Source organism: Cnephaeus nilssonii (genome assembly GCF_951640355.1).
Source record: "Cnephaeus nilssonii genome assembly, chromosome: 8".
NCBI classification, from domain to species: domain Eukaryota; kingdom Metazoa; phylum Chordata; class Mammalia; order Chiroptera; family Vespertilionidae; genus Cnephaeus; species Cnephaeus nilssonii.
The window spans coordinates 98,780,877-98,795,965 of record NC_137079.1 but is presented as its reverse complement, the minus strand read 5'-3'; the positions used below and the strand labels follow the sequence as shown (position 1 = coordinate 98,795,965).

At 38.6% G+C, this 15,089-nt stretch overlaps 1 protein-coding gene across 5 annotated transcripts in view; it reads right to left on the bottom strand.

Annotated features, from left to right (window-relative positions):
• The window catches only part of NBEA (neurobeachin), an 873,840-nt gene that overhangs the window by 56,543 nt on the left and 802,208 nt on the right, over positions 1-15,089 (bottom strand). The gene's annotated exons all lie outside the window — the stretch shown is intronic.

The following is a 15,089-nucleotide window of genomic DNA, read 5'->3' as shown; positions in this document are numbered from 1 at the left end:
CAAATTAACTCTGTTTTTATACAGTTTTGGAATCACTTGGCAATTTTAGATGTTTGTTAGCTGGTGGGAAATTGCTGAGAGTTAATGAGCTCATAAAGAGTCAGAAAAAAGAAGGGCTTTTCTTTTCCTAAGAAGACATCATAAGCTTCCCAGAGGTACTTGTCATGTAGCGATAGAGTTCAGTTTATGACTGACATGAGCAGTGACAATGTGTGGCTCACTATGCCTCTCATTTAATGCATTCATTTATCATCAATTTCTTATTCATTTTAAGAGCACACTGATTATAGCAACATGAGCAAAAAGCTGTAGAACTAGCTTCTTAAATTTTAACTATGTATAGCAATAAAAAACAATTCTCTACATTACAGCTGTAACTAAATATGTGGATGAATTCATTCTCTGGATGCATGTCTCTGATTTCTAAGATCTTAAAACCAATTGGAAATTCATTTATAAAAAAGCACTTGAAATTAGTCCTCTGTTAATTATATTTCATTTTTTTAAAATCTATAAAATATCTGAATGATACTTTTCAACTTTCTTATCATCACATTTGGGTAATGATTTATTAACCTCAATCTCTTTCTTGATTTATTCCTTTCAAAATGTCTGGCATTTTACTTTATTTTATTCCATTAGTTGATTGCTTACTGGATATATAATACAGAGGCATAACTCCATTCCCACTGGCACCACCCAAGACTTAGCTCTCTCACTGCTCTCCACATGTAACAGACTTCAACCTCTTTCTTACACACTGCTTGTGGGACAGACCTCTGAAACCGTCATGCTCATACTGCAATCCTCTAATTAAAATCTTCCAAGGTTCCTCCAAACATAACACACTTATGTTAGTTATCTAATACTTCTTTTGCAAGTCCCATAGCTCCAAACCTAGCTAAGTTTTTAGTAAATATTTATTGATTGAATAAGCAATGGGAAAAATGTACTGGTCATGAGAAAGAAGAAAAGAAATGTCAAGAAGTGAGAGTGGGGGTGGCAAAAAAGCTCATTTGTTCATTTAACATATAATGATCATTTGCTATGTGCCAGATACTGTTCTCGATCCTAGGATAACAGCAGTGAATAAAAGACAACAAAATCACTGCCAGGGGGTTTACATTACAGAGGGGAACCGACAAAACCCAAGATAATTAATAAGATACAGAGTATGTGAGAAGGTGATATGTGCTAAAGAAAAGAGAAAAGCAGGAAAAAAATTAAGGAGTATGTATGTATGGGGTGGGACTGCTAATTTAGAGGCAGTGGAGAGAGAAGGCTTCCTTGAGTTTGTAACAGTTAAAAACTACAAGGAGAAAGTGAACTGTAAGAACATCTGGTAAAAGAGAATTTCAGAGGGAACAAACATTCATTCATTATTCATTCATTCATTATGGAGCAATGATTATGTACCGGGTAGTGTTCTAGAACTCAGTGATACTGTGATAAAGAAGACAAATTTCTAATCTCCAGAAACACATCCCACTGAAATGCAAAAACACAAGGTGAACATAGTCTAATCTCTCTCCAGCTCCAAATTACTAAGCACCTACCATGTGTCAGACACAGGACCTAGAAGATAGACAGATGAGTAAGCATTCCATATCCTGGAAAAATAATGACAATCTAATGGAAAATAAACATGTTGACTTGGTCTCTTACTGCTGCTGAAATTTATGCTGGAACTCAAAGTGGAAATAGGTACTAACCTCCACCCCCAACCTATTTCTAGTGGAAATTATTAAATTTAGCGGGCCTATCTCTGCTGCTCCAGCTATCACCACTCTGCACACTTGGCCCCCATCCTTAACCAGCTCTGTAAGACTAGAGAAATGTGCGGGCAAATGGTTACTGCTAACAACTGCAGAGGAGAATGTTGGCTCTAACTTTAAAATACATCCAAAATCAATTACCGTATTTTCTGGCGTATAAGACGACTGGGCGTATAAGACGACCCCCAACTTTTCCAGTTAAAATATAGAGTTTGGGATATAACCTCCCTATAAGATGACACCCGGCGTATAAGACGACCCCTGACTTTTGAGAAGATTTTCCTGGGTTAAAAAGTCATCTTATAAGCCGGAAAATACAGTAATTTCCTACTACCTTTACTGCTACCACCATACTCCGAGCCACCATCATCTCTTACAAACCTCTAACAGATATGCCTGATTCTACCCTGTGCCTCCACAGCTCATTCCCAACACTACAGCCAGAGTGGTCCTTTCAATTCCACTCTTAGGTATATGCACAAAGGAACTGGAAATGCGTAGTCAAATAAAATTTGTACATGAATGTTCATAGAATAAACATTATATAATAATCATCATAATACTAATATAACATTATTATAATTCTATATAATAAAAGGGTCCTCCAACCGGCCTGCCGGGGTTGCCTCCCGCAGAGGGAGGCCACCAGCAATGGTGGCAGCCTGGTGACGGGGGGCAGGGCCTGCCGCTCGCTGACTGTCACTGTCCCCTGATCAGCCACAGTCGCCTCCCACAGAGGTTTATTCAGCTCGGCCACACTGGCCTTTCTACTTTTACATTCAGTTCAAGCACAGCATTTGCAAGATTGGGGAGCAAATGCCAGTCCCGCTGGACACAGGGACTTGAGTGTCAGCCTCAAGTGCGTCCTCAGGATCGCCAGCAGATGCCGCCACAACCAGGGCCATGATCCGGAGAAGGGCTCCTCAGCGGGCCCTTCCTGTGCCGCTGCAAGGACTGGGCTCCCTCCCCACCTCCTTCCGACTTGGGCCCATGTCCCAGCAGCAGCCACTGAGCGGGCCACCAACCCAAGTGATGAGCCACAAAGACTGGAAGTGCACCGCCACGGCCGTCAGCTCACAACTCCTCCAGCGCCCCTGTCTGCCACACCCCACACTCACTGGCAGCCAATCAGCACCCCCCAACCTCCTGCAGCCCCTCTCCCCAGCTGGCCCCACCCCAATTGGCCCCACCAGGGACCCTGACAGGAGAGAGGACGGAGCCTGATTCCGAAAGGCTGGCATCAGGACAGAATATGTCTGAAGACCAACTATTGGCACAATGTACCTCTGAAGCCAAAAGAAGCCAGCATCGTTGACAGAATATGTCTGAAGGACAGCCATTGACAAGTACTACCAATAATGGTAGGTAGGACCTGCCTTCACAGCAAAGTAAATGAGGATGAAATTATCAAACATAGTTTGGTGGAATGACTGTTACATGCCAATTCTGCCTATCACTAAACTTCTCCTATGAAAAACCATCTGATGAAAAATTTACTTGATGTTGTAGCAAAAACAAAGCTTGTAAATGATATACATTTCCAGAATACCTGGCATATTTTTAAAAAATTAATGATAATCGAAGATTCTGACAGTAAAAATTTCATGGAAAATATTCGTTTGATAAATACTTCTTTTGCTTTTGCTTCAATGGGTGCAAATATTGTATCACCATCAGGACATGGGCTATACTATTTTAGAATACACGGACAAGTTTATCACTGTACTGGAACTTTACGTCCTTTAGATGGTGTTTCTTGGATGTTTGTTCAACTCAATATTTTAGATATGGCCGAAGCAACAAGTAAAAGATTAGCAATGCCAGAAAAACAAAGTTGCTCAGAAAGACTCATGATCAACATCAACAACCTCATGCATGAAATAAATGAATTAACAAAATCATACAAGATGCTACATGAGGTAGAAAAGGAAGCCCAATCTGAAGCAGCAGCGAAAGGTATTGCTCCCACAGAATTAACAATGGCAATTAAATATAATCATAATAGTGATCCAGGTAGATATACTTCTCCCCGTGTAACCAAGGTTGCTGTCGTATTCAGAAATGAAGATGGAGAACCTCCTTTTGAAAGGGACTTGATCATTCATTGTAAACCAGATCCCAATAATCTAAATGCCACTAAAATGAAACAAATCGGTATCCTGTTTCCTACATTAGATGCAATGACATATACTATTCTTTTTCCACATGGTGAAAAAGGCTAGGGAACGGATATTGCATTAAGACTCAGAGATGACAGTGTAATCGACAATAATACTTGATGAAATGTAAAGACACGAGTCACACAAATGCAGTATTATAGATTTCATCTCTCTGTTCAGGACACGTTCAATTCTATTTTAAATGCAGGAAAATGAACTCAACAGTATATTGTCGATTCATATTCAAAAATGGAAGCCAATTGGATAATTTCATTAAAGCAAACCAATCTAAGTTAAGAGTTGAAAAATATAGTTGTTTGATGGATTATCTCAAATCTAGATCTGAAAATGACAATGTGACAATTTAAAATGATAATCCTTCCATCGTCTTTTGAGGGTAGTACCAGAAATATGCTGCAGCAGTATCAGGATGCTATGGCAATTGTAACGAAGTATGGCAAGCCCTATTTATTCATAACCATGATGTGCAACCCAAAATGGGCAGATATTATAAACAATTTAAAACGCTGGCAAAAAGTTGAAAAGAGACCTGACTTGGTAGCCAGGGTTTTTAATATTAAGCTGAATGCTTTTTTAAATGATATGTGTAAATTCCATTTATTTGGCAAAGTAATAGCTAAAATTCATATCATTGAATTTCAGAAATGCGGATTGCTTCACACTCACATATTATTGATATTAGATAGTGAATCCAAATTAAGAAAAGGAGATGACATTGACCGTATAGTTAAGGCAGATGTAGACCAGTGTCCTCGACTTTTTCAAATTGTAAAATCAAACATGGTACATGGACCACATGGAATACAAAATCCAAATAGTCCATGTATGGAAAATGTTCAAAGGGATATCTGAAAGAATTTCAAAATGCGACCACTGGAAATATTGATGGATATATGAAGATCTGGTAGCACCATGTCTATTGGAAATAAAGTCGATAACACTTGGATTGTACCTTATAACCCATATTTGTGCCTTAAATATAACTGTCATATAAATGCTGAAGTCTGCACATGGATTAAAAGTGTCAAATATTTATTTAAATACAGCTATAAAGGACACGATTGTGCAAATATTCAAATTTCTGAAAAAAAAAATGTTATCAATCATGACGAAGGACAAGACTTTATTGACTCCAGGTATGTGAGTGCTCCTGAGGCAGTTTGGAGACTTTTTGCAATGCGAATGCATGACCAATATCATGCAATCACAAGATGAGCTATTCATTTGCCAAATGATCAGAATTTGTATTTTCATACCGATGATTTTGCTGAAGTTATAGATAGAGCTAAAAGGCCTAGTTCGACTTTGATGGCTTGGTTCTTATTAAATACAGAAGATTCTGATGTGCATAATTATTATTATTGGGAGATTCCACAACATTATGTGTTCAATAATTCTTTGTAGAGGAAACACCAAAAGGGTGGGAATAAAGTATTAGGTAGATTGTTCACTGTGAGCTTTAGAGAACCAGAATGATATCACTTTAGACTTTTGCTTCTGCATGTAAAAGGTGCAATAAGTTTTGCTGATCTGCAAACTGTAGGAGGTGTAATTTATGATACATTTCATGAAGCTGCTAAACATTGAGGATTATTAATCAACAATACTATCTGGAAAGATATGATTGACAATGCAGTCATTCTTAATATGCCCAAACAACTATGGCAACTTTATGCATATATATGCATGTTTGGATGTCCTGATGCAGACAAATTATGGGATGAGAATAAATCTCATTTTATTGAAGATTTCTGTAGGAAATTACACCAAAGAGAAGGTGCCTGTGTGAACTGTGAAATGCATGCCCTTAACGAAATTCAAGAAGTATTCATATTGCATGGAATGAAATGTTCGCATTTCAAACTCCCAGACTATGCTTTATTAACAAATACAAATACATGTGATGAATCGTATGAGCGACAACAGGAAGAGGTTTTGATAAAGTATCTGAATGATGAACAGTTGGCAGCGTTTCAGACTATAACTTCAGCCATTCAGCCATTGAAGATCAAACTGTATACCCCAAATGCTTTTTCTTGGATGGTCCAGGTGGTAGTGGAAAAAGATATCTTTATAATGTGCACAAATTCGTGCACCAGGTCACTAGTTTTATAATAATGAGCATAGAATATTCACTACTCACAATAGCCAAAAAGTAGAAACAACCTAAATATTAGTTAAACTGATAAACCAAATATGGTATATTCATACAGTGGAATGTTATTCAGTGATAAAAAGGAATGAAGTACTGATACTTTGGTACTACAGGAATAAACCTTGAAAACATTATTCCAATTCCAATTCCATTAAATGAAACTTCAATATCTAGACTCTATATATAGAGTGAAGTTGCTAATACCATTAAAAAGGCCGAACTTCTTATTTATTGATGAATGCACCATGGCATCCAGTCATGCTATAAACACCATAGACAGATTACTAAGAGAAATTATGAATTTGAATGTTGCATTTGGTGGGAAAGTTCTCCTTCTTGGAGGGGATTTTCGACAATGTCTCAGTGTTGTGCTACATTCTATTGAGATCAAGCATAGTACAAACGAGTTTAAAGTACTATAGTGTTTGAGGATGTTTCAGAAAGTTGTCTCTTAAAACAAATATGAGATCAGAGGATTCTGCTTATAGCAAAAGGTTAGTAAAACTTGGAGATGGCAAACTTGATAGCAGTTTTTATTTAGGAATGGATATTATTGAAATCCCCCATGAAATGATTTGTAATGATCTATTATTGAAGCTACCTTTGGAAATAGTATATCTAGAGATAATGTTAAAATACATCTAAATGTGTGATTCTTTGTCCAAAAAATGAGCACATTCAAAAATTAAATGAAGAAATTTTGGATATACTCAATGGAGATTTTCACCTATGTGAGTGATGATTTCATTGATTCAACAGATGATGCTGAAAAGGATAATTTTCCCATGGATTTTCTTGATAGTATTACTCCTTCGGGAATGCCATGTCATAAACTAAAATTGAAAGTGGGTGCAATCATCCTGCTACTGAGAAATCTTAATAGTAAATGGGGTCTTTGTAATGGTACCAGATTTATTATCAAAAGATCGCGACCTAACATTATTGAAGCTGAAGTATTAGCAGGATCTGCGGAAGGAGAGGTTGTTCTGATTCCAAGAATTGATTTGTCCACGTCTGACACTGGCCTCCCATTTAAATTGATTTGACGACAGTTTCCCGTGATGCCAGAATTTGCGATGACTATTAATAAATCACAAGGACAAACTCTAGACAGAGTAGGAATATTTCTACCTGAACCTGTTTTTGGACATGGTCAGTTATATGTTGCTTTCTCTCGAGTTTGAAGAGTGTGTGACATTAAAGTTAAAGTTGTAAATACTTCATCACAAGGGAAGTTAGCCAAACACTCTGAAAGTGTTTTTACTTTTAATGTGGTATACAGGGCAATATTAGAATAAGTTTAATCACTTATCAGTCATTGTATCAATGTTGTTTTTATAACCTTGTTTTTTGTTTGTATGTCATGTTTTGTTGTTTTTATATCATGTCTTTGTTGTTATATCATGTTGTTATTGTTTATTTATTAATAAATGTGTATATTATTTTATATACATTTTACTAATTTTCTTTCATCTCTGACACTTCTATTATAGAGAAAGGACAAATAGCAATATTAAAATATTTCTTCTAATTAATTCACTTTCAATGTGCACAAATTCATGCACCAGGCCACTAGTTTTATAATAATGAGCATAGAATATTCATTACTCACAATAGCCAAAAAGTAGAAACAACCTAAATATTAGTTAAATTGATAAACCAAATGTGGTATATTCATACAGTGGAATGTTATTCAGTGATAAAAAGGAATGAAGTACTGATACTTTGGTACTATAGGAATGAACCTTGAAAACATTATGCTAAGTGAAGCCAGTCACAAAAGGCCACACATTATGATTCCCATTTATATGAAATCTCCAGAATAGGCAAATCTATAGAAACAGAAAGCAGATTACTGGCTACTCCAGATTGGGGGGTGAAGAGGAGTTAAAAGGTAAGAGAATTTGTCCTAGTAGTGTGAAAATGTTTGTAATTAACTGTTGTGATGGTTGCATATATCTGTGATTATAAAGAAAACCACTGAATTACATACACTTAAAATGGGTAAGTTGTATTGTATGTGAGTTCTATCTCAATAAAGCTATTTTAAAAAGAAAAAGGAAATAAATAAGATCACAGCACTCTTGCTCAAAGTGCTGCAATGACTACATTTTGGTCACAGTAAAAATGCAAAGTGCTTTCGATGGCTTTCAAGGCTCAGTCCTCCTCCTGTGTGCCCCCTGCTCACTCTACCCAAACCCAATGGCTTCCTTGCTAAACACTTTGACCCTGCTACAAATGTCCCTTTGCCTGCAATGCTCTTTGCCCAAGAGTCATCTAGTTCACTCTCCCACATCCTTCAAGCCTTAATTCCAGTCGCACCTTCACAAGGAGGGGATCCTGACTGCCATCCTTGTTTTCCTGATATCTTACTACTTTTTCCCTATAGTATTGATTACCTTTTAGCATACTACATATTTTACTTATTTATTTACTTTTTATTGTCTGTCTACCTTTGATCAAAAGTAATCTCTGTGATGGCAGGATCTTTGTTCACTGGTGCACTGCAAACATGCACACAGTGCCTGGGATGCTCACTAATGACCTGTGGACTGAGGAGAGTACAGCACTGCTTACATTTACTATAACCGTGTTACTTGTCTGTATTCCTAACTAGAGTGTGAGTTCCTTCCAAATACTAACCGTGTTGTTCATGCTCATGTTCCCAGAACCCAGAGAAGTATGAAGCATAATAGGCTGTTATGACTTAACTAGAGGCCCGGTGCACAAAATTCGTGCACGGAGGGGGGGTCGTGTCCCTCAGCCCAGCCTGCACCCTCTCCAATCTGGGACCCCTCGAGAGATGTCCGATTGCCCTTTGAGGCCCGATCCCGGATCGGGCCTAAATAGGCAGTTGGACATCCCTCTCATAATCCAGGACTGCTGGCTCCCAACTGATCACCTGCCTGCCTTCCTGATTGCCCCTAACTGCTTCTGCCTGCCAGCCTGATCACCCCCTAACCACTCCGCTGCCAGCCTGGTTGATGCTTAACTGCTCCCCTGCCAGCCTGTTTGCCCCCAACTTCCCTCCTCTGCCGGCCTGGTCACCCCTAACTTCCCACCCCTGTAGGGTTGATCGCCCCCAACTGTCCTCCCTTGCAGGCCTGGTGCCTCCCAACTGCCCTCCCCTGCTGGCCATCTTGTGGTGGCCATCTTGTGTCCACATGGGGGCAGGATCTTTGACCACATGGGGGCAGCTATATTGTGTGTTGCAGTGATGGTCAATCTGCATATTACTCTTTTATTAGATAGAATAGAGGCCTGGTGCATGGGTGGGGGCTGACTGGTTTGCCCTGAAGGGTGGGGGTTCCCTTGGGGTATGGGGCGGCCTGAGCGAGGGGCCTGTGGTGGTTTGCAGGCCGGCCACGCCCCCTGGTGACCCAAGAGGAGGCCCTGGTATCTGGAATTTATTTACCTTCTACAATTGAAACTTTGTAGCCTGGAGCAAAGCCAAGCCTGCTGCTCGCTCCGTGGCCAGCAGCCATTTCTGTTGGAGTTAATTCACCTTCTATAATTGAAACTTTGTAGCCTTGAGTGGAGGCTTAGGCTGGCAACAGGATGGCTTCTTTTGTTACTGCGGAAACCCAAGCCTCCCTCCTGCTCTCAGTGGCTGTAGCCATCTTGGTTGGGTTTATTTGAATATTTGCTCCTGATTGGCTGGTGGGCGTGGCTTAAGTGTAGCGAAGGTGTGGTCAATTTGCATATTACTCTATTATTAGGTAGGACTAGAGGCCTGGTGCATAAAATTCATGCATGAAGGGGGGTACCCTCAGCCCAGCCTGCACCCTCTCCAATCCTGGACCCCTTGGGGGATGTCTAACTGCCAGTTTAGGCTCGATCTGCTGGCTCCTAATCGCTCACCTGCTTGCTTGCCTGATCGCCCCTCACTGCCTCTGCATGCCGGCCTGATCACCCCCAACTGCCCCCCCTGCTGGCCTGGTCACCCCTAACTGCCCCCCCCCCCACTGGCCTGGTTGCCCCTCATGGCCCTCCGCTTGCCTGGTTGCCCCACACAGCCTGCATGTTCAGTCGTTTGGTTGTCCCTCACTAACCCCCTGCCGGCCTGGTCATAGGCTGCCATCTTGTGAGGGCATGAGGGTTAATTTGCATATTACCTCTTTATTATATAGGATGACTGGGATAAATGAAGGAACTGTTCTACTCTAGCTTTATTTAGAGTAAGATCCATGTCCAATGCTCCCTTATGTTTTCCATCATGCCTTATCAGAGCTGGCTCTCAATAAAGGTCTAGGTACTAACCAATGCCCAGTTTCAGAGACAAGGAGAACACTGACACTCCAAGAGAGAAGAGTGCCTTATTTTGTCTAAGGTGTCATAGCAAACAGGTGGCAAAGCAGGCTGTCACACACAAAGTATCTATCTGAATATTTTAAGATGCTGTAGAAAGACTTCCAAAAATTCTTGTTATACTATGTTTAAAATTCTTTTTTTTTTTTTGCAAATTTTTACCTATCACAAAAGAAACTTTTTCTTTAAAATATGAAAATCTTATAAAGATTGTAAGACAATAAGAGCAAAGCCACATTCATCTCCACTTTCTCTGCCTCAGTGCACCGGGGTCTGCTCTGCAGACCAAGAATGTCTTGCATTTGGCCCTGAAGCACCAGGACCTGTGGGCTGAGGGCTGGTGGAGATATCAGTGCACATCCATGAAAGGACGTTTTCTAAAATAAATTTTAAAAAGGGCAGATTATGATTGATGAAGCCAGCATTAGGGTAATGTTATCAGATGTACTTTCTACTTCTGTCCTTTATGAGGCAGTCATAGTATAATCATGTCAGAACTGAGCAGAGTGCTTCATAAATGTCTCATGAGGGACTTGGTCATAATCAGCCTAGCTTGGTGTGGATAAATTAAACCAATTCTTGATATGTGAACTAAATGCATTTAGGATTTATTGAAATGTCTACTAAAAATGTCTATATCACCTTTCCAGATTTTCTAATGAGACCAAATTTTGAATTTCACAGTTCTTCAGTGAAACACAATCCCTGTCACTGTAATTATGAATATATACAACTCTAACCAATTATATATATTATTGCTTATAACTAAGAAAACAATAGACTAAAAGAGATACATCATTAAAAATCAAAGTAGGTTTCATTTTTAAATGTGAGAAAAGAAAATGAAGCTGTAGACATGTAACGACTTCTCCAAATGCACCAGATGCCTTTTCAGTCACTGACAGGAGACAACAAACCTAATCGTCTACACTCAATGATGCCATTCCTTTTCCTCATATTATTTTTGTCTTCTTTGCCATGAATTCCTTAGTGACAGCTTAAAAGAATGCTTGTGGATACAGAATAGTAGTCCATACAAAGAAATGAGGGCTTTTTGCTACCACTGTGAATGTCATTTCTTTGGGATTTTATACTTTAGGCTTATTACAAAGAATTCTTTCAAATAACGGAAGATATCCCAATCCAAATTATAATTGTACTAGAGCACAATTTCTCTAAACCTATTTCATAAGAACTAAATCCCATATGAACTACTCAGTCATATAATAGTAATATCTAAGTAATAAACTTTGATAATGTTATAAAATAATATAAAAATAGATGTGTTCATGTAATTAATGAAAATTCATGGAAAATGGAAATATTTTCACGTTTTATAATACCACACAGACTTTGCATATTAGAAAAATATTCATCAAATAAATATTTCTTCAGCATGAAATAAGATATGTTAGATAATTTGTTAAATTTTCTAGTTTTAACACAGATACCTAAAATGACATCAGTCTAATCATTTCCCATCAGTATGATGGCAAAGCTGACCACAAGTTGGAGAAAAGGAAACTATGATCAGAGTACGGTGAAGAAACACTTCAAGGTGAAGAAAAGCAGTATAGGAGATGCTGAGATAGGAAAGCAGCTGTAGACACACAGCTATATTTTGTCTTTTCATAGCTCTTTTGCTTACGACTGTTCCCAGAATCAGCTGTTTGTCCTTCAGCTCTAACTCTGATGCAGCCAAGAATGGCTGCTATAGATGTAAAACATTTCCTTTCTAGTCTGTATAGTGTGTTCAAGGAAAACCAAGGGAAAGAAGCAAATGAATAACCACTTCTCAAGCCAACTTTACACTAGCAAGGCATTCCCTACATATGATTGATTCAACCTGGCGCTGCATCCAGTGCTGTGGAGAACCAAGACTGAGGCAATTTGATTTCCCTAAATATGCAGAATTTTGTGAAAACCTTTCACTCCATGGCATAAAGGTTTAGTTCACAAGTCTTATTAGATTCATTAATGACTATAAGATAACAGGAACAGGAATTTGGTTTAGAAGAGAGAAAAATCCCAGTGCTTTACTTTCATTTCTTCACAAATAAAAGTTAGAACTTATTACTTATAACAAAAATGTACAATTCATTTATGAAAATGTTTTATGATAATTTCATAAAAACACAAGTATTTATATCTCATATTTTTGTCAGTTATTAAATTTAAATCTTTTGAATATGTCAGACCAAATCTTTGAGGGACAGTTACTTCACCATATGAGATGCAATCCTTACAGCTCCCAGTGCATTGTATAAATAGTTACAGTGATATTAAATGGTGAGATTTATTTTAAACAAGCACAGTATTGGCCTTAAAGTTTTCCTAGCAGTATTTGAGCTGTTAGAAAGACAAGATATAAGAGGCAAGGGGTATATAACACAACTTAAGTCTTGAAATGGTTATGTTAATATTGGGAGTAAGTTATTTAATATATTTTATTTATGCACAATAGAAGAACTCTTAGCAAATATAAGTAAAAATAATATATTAGTCAAAATTTGCATTGGCATATTTTATTCTCTCTTAAAGTAAGAGGGAAAATCTACTAGTACAAACAAAATGAACAAGCAGAACAGAAACAGACTTATAGATACAGGGAACTTTTTGTTGGTTGCTAGATGGGAGAGAGGTTGGGGGCTGAGTGAAAAATGTGAAGGGATAAAGAAGTACAAATTGATTGTTACAGAATAGTCATGGGGATGTAAAGTAGAGCATAGGAAATATAGTCAATAATATTCTAATAACTAAGTATGGTGCTGGATGGGTACAGGATTTATTGGGGTGCTCACATATTAAATTACTAGAGTCCTCTTGCACAGATTCGTGCACCAGTGGGGTCCCTCAGCCTAGTCCCTCAGCCTGGCCTGTGCTGTCTTGCAATCCGGGACCCCTCAGGGGATGTCGGACTGCCAGTTTCGGCCCTGCAGGGATCTGGCTGAAACCGGCAGTCCAACATCCCCTGAGGGATATAGCAGTGCACAAAGCGGCAGGTGGCCGGGGAGGAGCCCAAGCCAGGCTGGGTGCTGCTCCCGCTCATCCTGGCCCTGCTGTGCCTGCTGTTGCTGCCACTCGGCTCAGCAGCACTGCTGTGGAGGCAGGAGAGGCTTGCTTCGCCTCAGCTGCACCTGTCAGCGCCAGCTGTGAGCCCAGCTTCTGGCTGAGCAGCGCTCCTGCTGTGGGAGCACACTAACCACCAGGGGCAGCTCCTGCATTGAACGTCTGCCCCCTGGTGGTCAGTGCACATCATAGCAACTGGTCATTCAGTAGATCGGTCGCTTAGGCTTTTATATATAGAGATGTAATGTCTGATCACTGGGGTGTAAACAAATAATACAAAGTTTAAATTGTTTTTACCATGCTATTATTTCTCAGGATGTATCTTTCATCTTTCAATAAGTAACCTAGGATTCTCTTAAAACCCGAATAATATGAAACGATTTGGTGAGAATCAGGTATTCCTAAGAAGAGAGATTTTTATTAAAAAGTTTTATGTGGTGATCATATGAATAATGAGATAGGCCAGAGTGGCACAGATTAAAACTGAATTGTAGCAGATGATATACTGTATATAGAGAATCCTAAATATTTCACCAAAAACTATTGAACTGATAAATGAATTCAGTAAAGTAGCAGGGTACAAAATAAATATCTAGAAATCAGTTGCATTTTTATATACCAATAATGAACAGAAATCAGGTGCATTTTTATACATCAATAATGAACTATCAAAAATCAAAATAAGAAAACAATCCCATTTACAATTGCATAAAAATTTACCTAGGAATAAATTTAACCACATACATAAAAGATCTATACTCAGAAAATTATAAGACACTGAAGAAAGAAATTGAAGAAGGCACAAATAAGTGGGAGATATTCCATGTTCATAAGTAGGAAAAGTGAAAATCATTAAAATGTCCATACTACCCAAAGCAATCTGTAAACTATCAAGGTACCAATGGCGTACTTCACAGAACTATAATAAATATTCCAAAAATTTATATGGAACCACAAAAGATCCCAAATTGCCACAGCAACCTTGAGAAAAAAGAACAAAGTTGGAGGAATCATGCAACCTGATATCAAACTATACTACAAGGCCATAGTAATCAAAACAACATGGTATTGGCATAAAAACAGAAAAGACTGGCATGGAACAGAATATAAAACCCAGAAATAAAACCACACCTCTATGGTCAATTTATATTTGACAAAGGAGGCACAAACATACAGTGGGATAAGATAGTCTGTTCAATAGATGGTGTTGGGGAAACTGGACAGATAATGAGAAAAAAAAATGAAATTAGAATTAGACCACCTTCTTACACCATACAATGGTATGAATTTCCGCTCATTTCTTACTTTTCTTTTTCTGACCTCAAGGCTCAAGGTCCTGGCTTCTGATTACAAGACATGTTTCCTTACCTTCTCCACTCCCTTCTCCCTTTATACAGCTCCTCAAGTCACCATTTCCTCTATCCCAGAGACTATGGATAAGAACACTCATTATTATTTTGAAAAGTAGGTGATATTTGGCAAGGTAATTTACCTCACTAGGTTTCAGGATGATAATTATTTCAAAAGATTTTTTGAGGATGTACCTGAAACTCTAGTACAGTATATGACTAAGAATAAACACTCAAAAAGTGGCATAGGCCA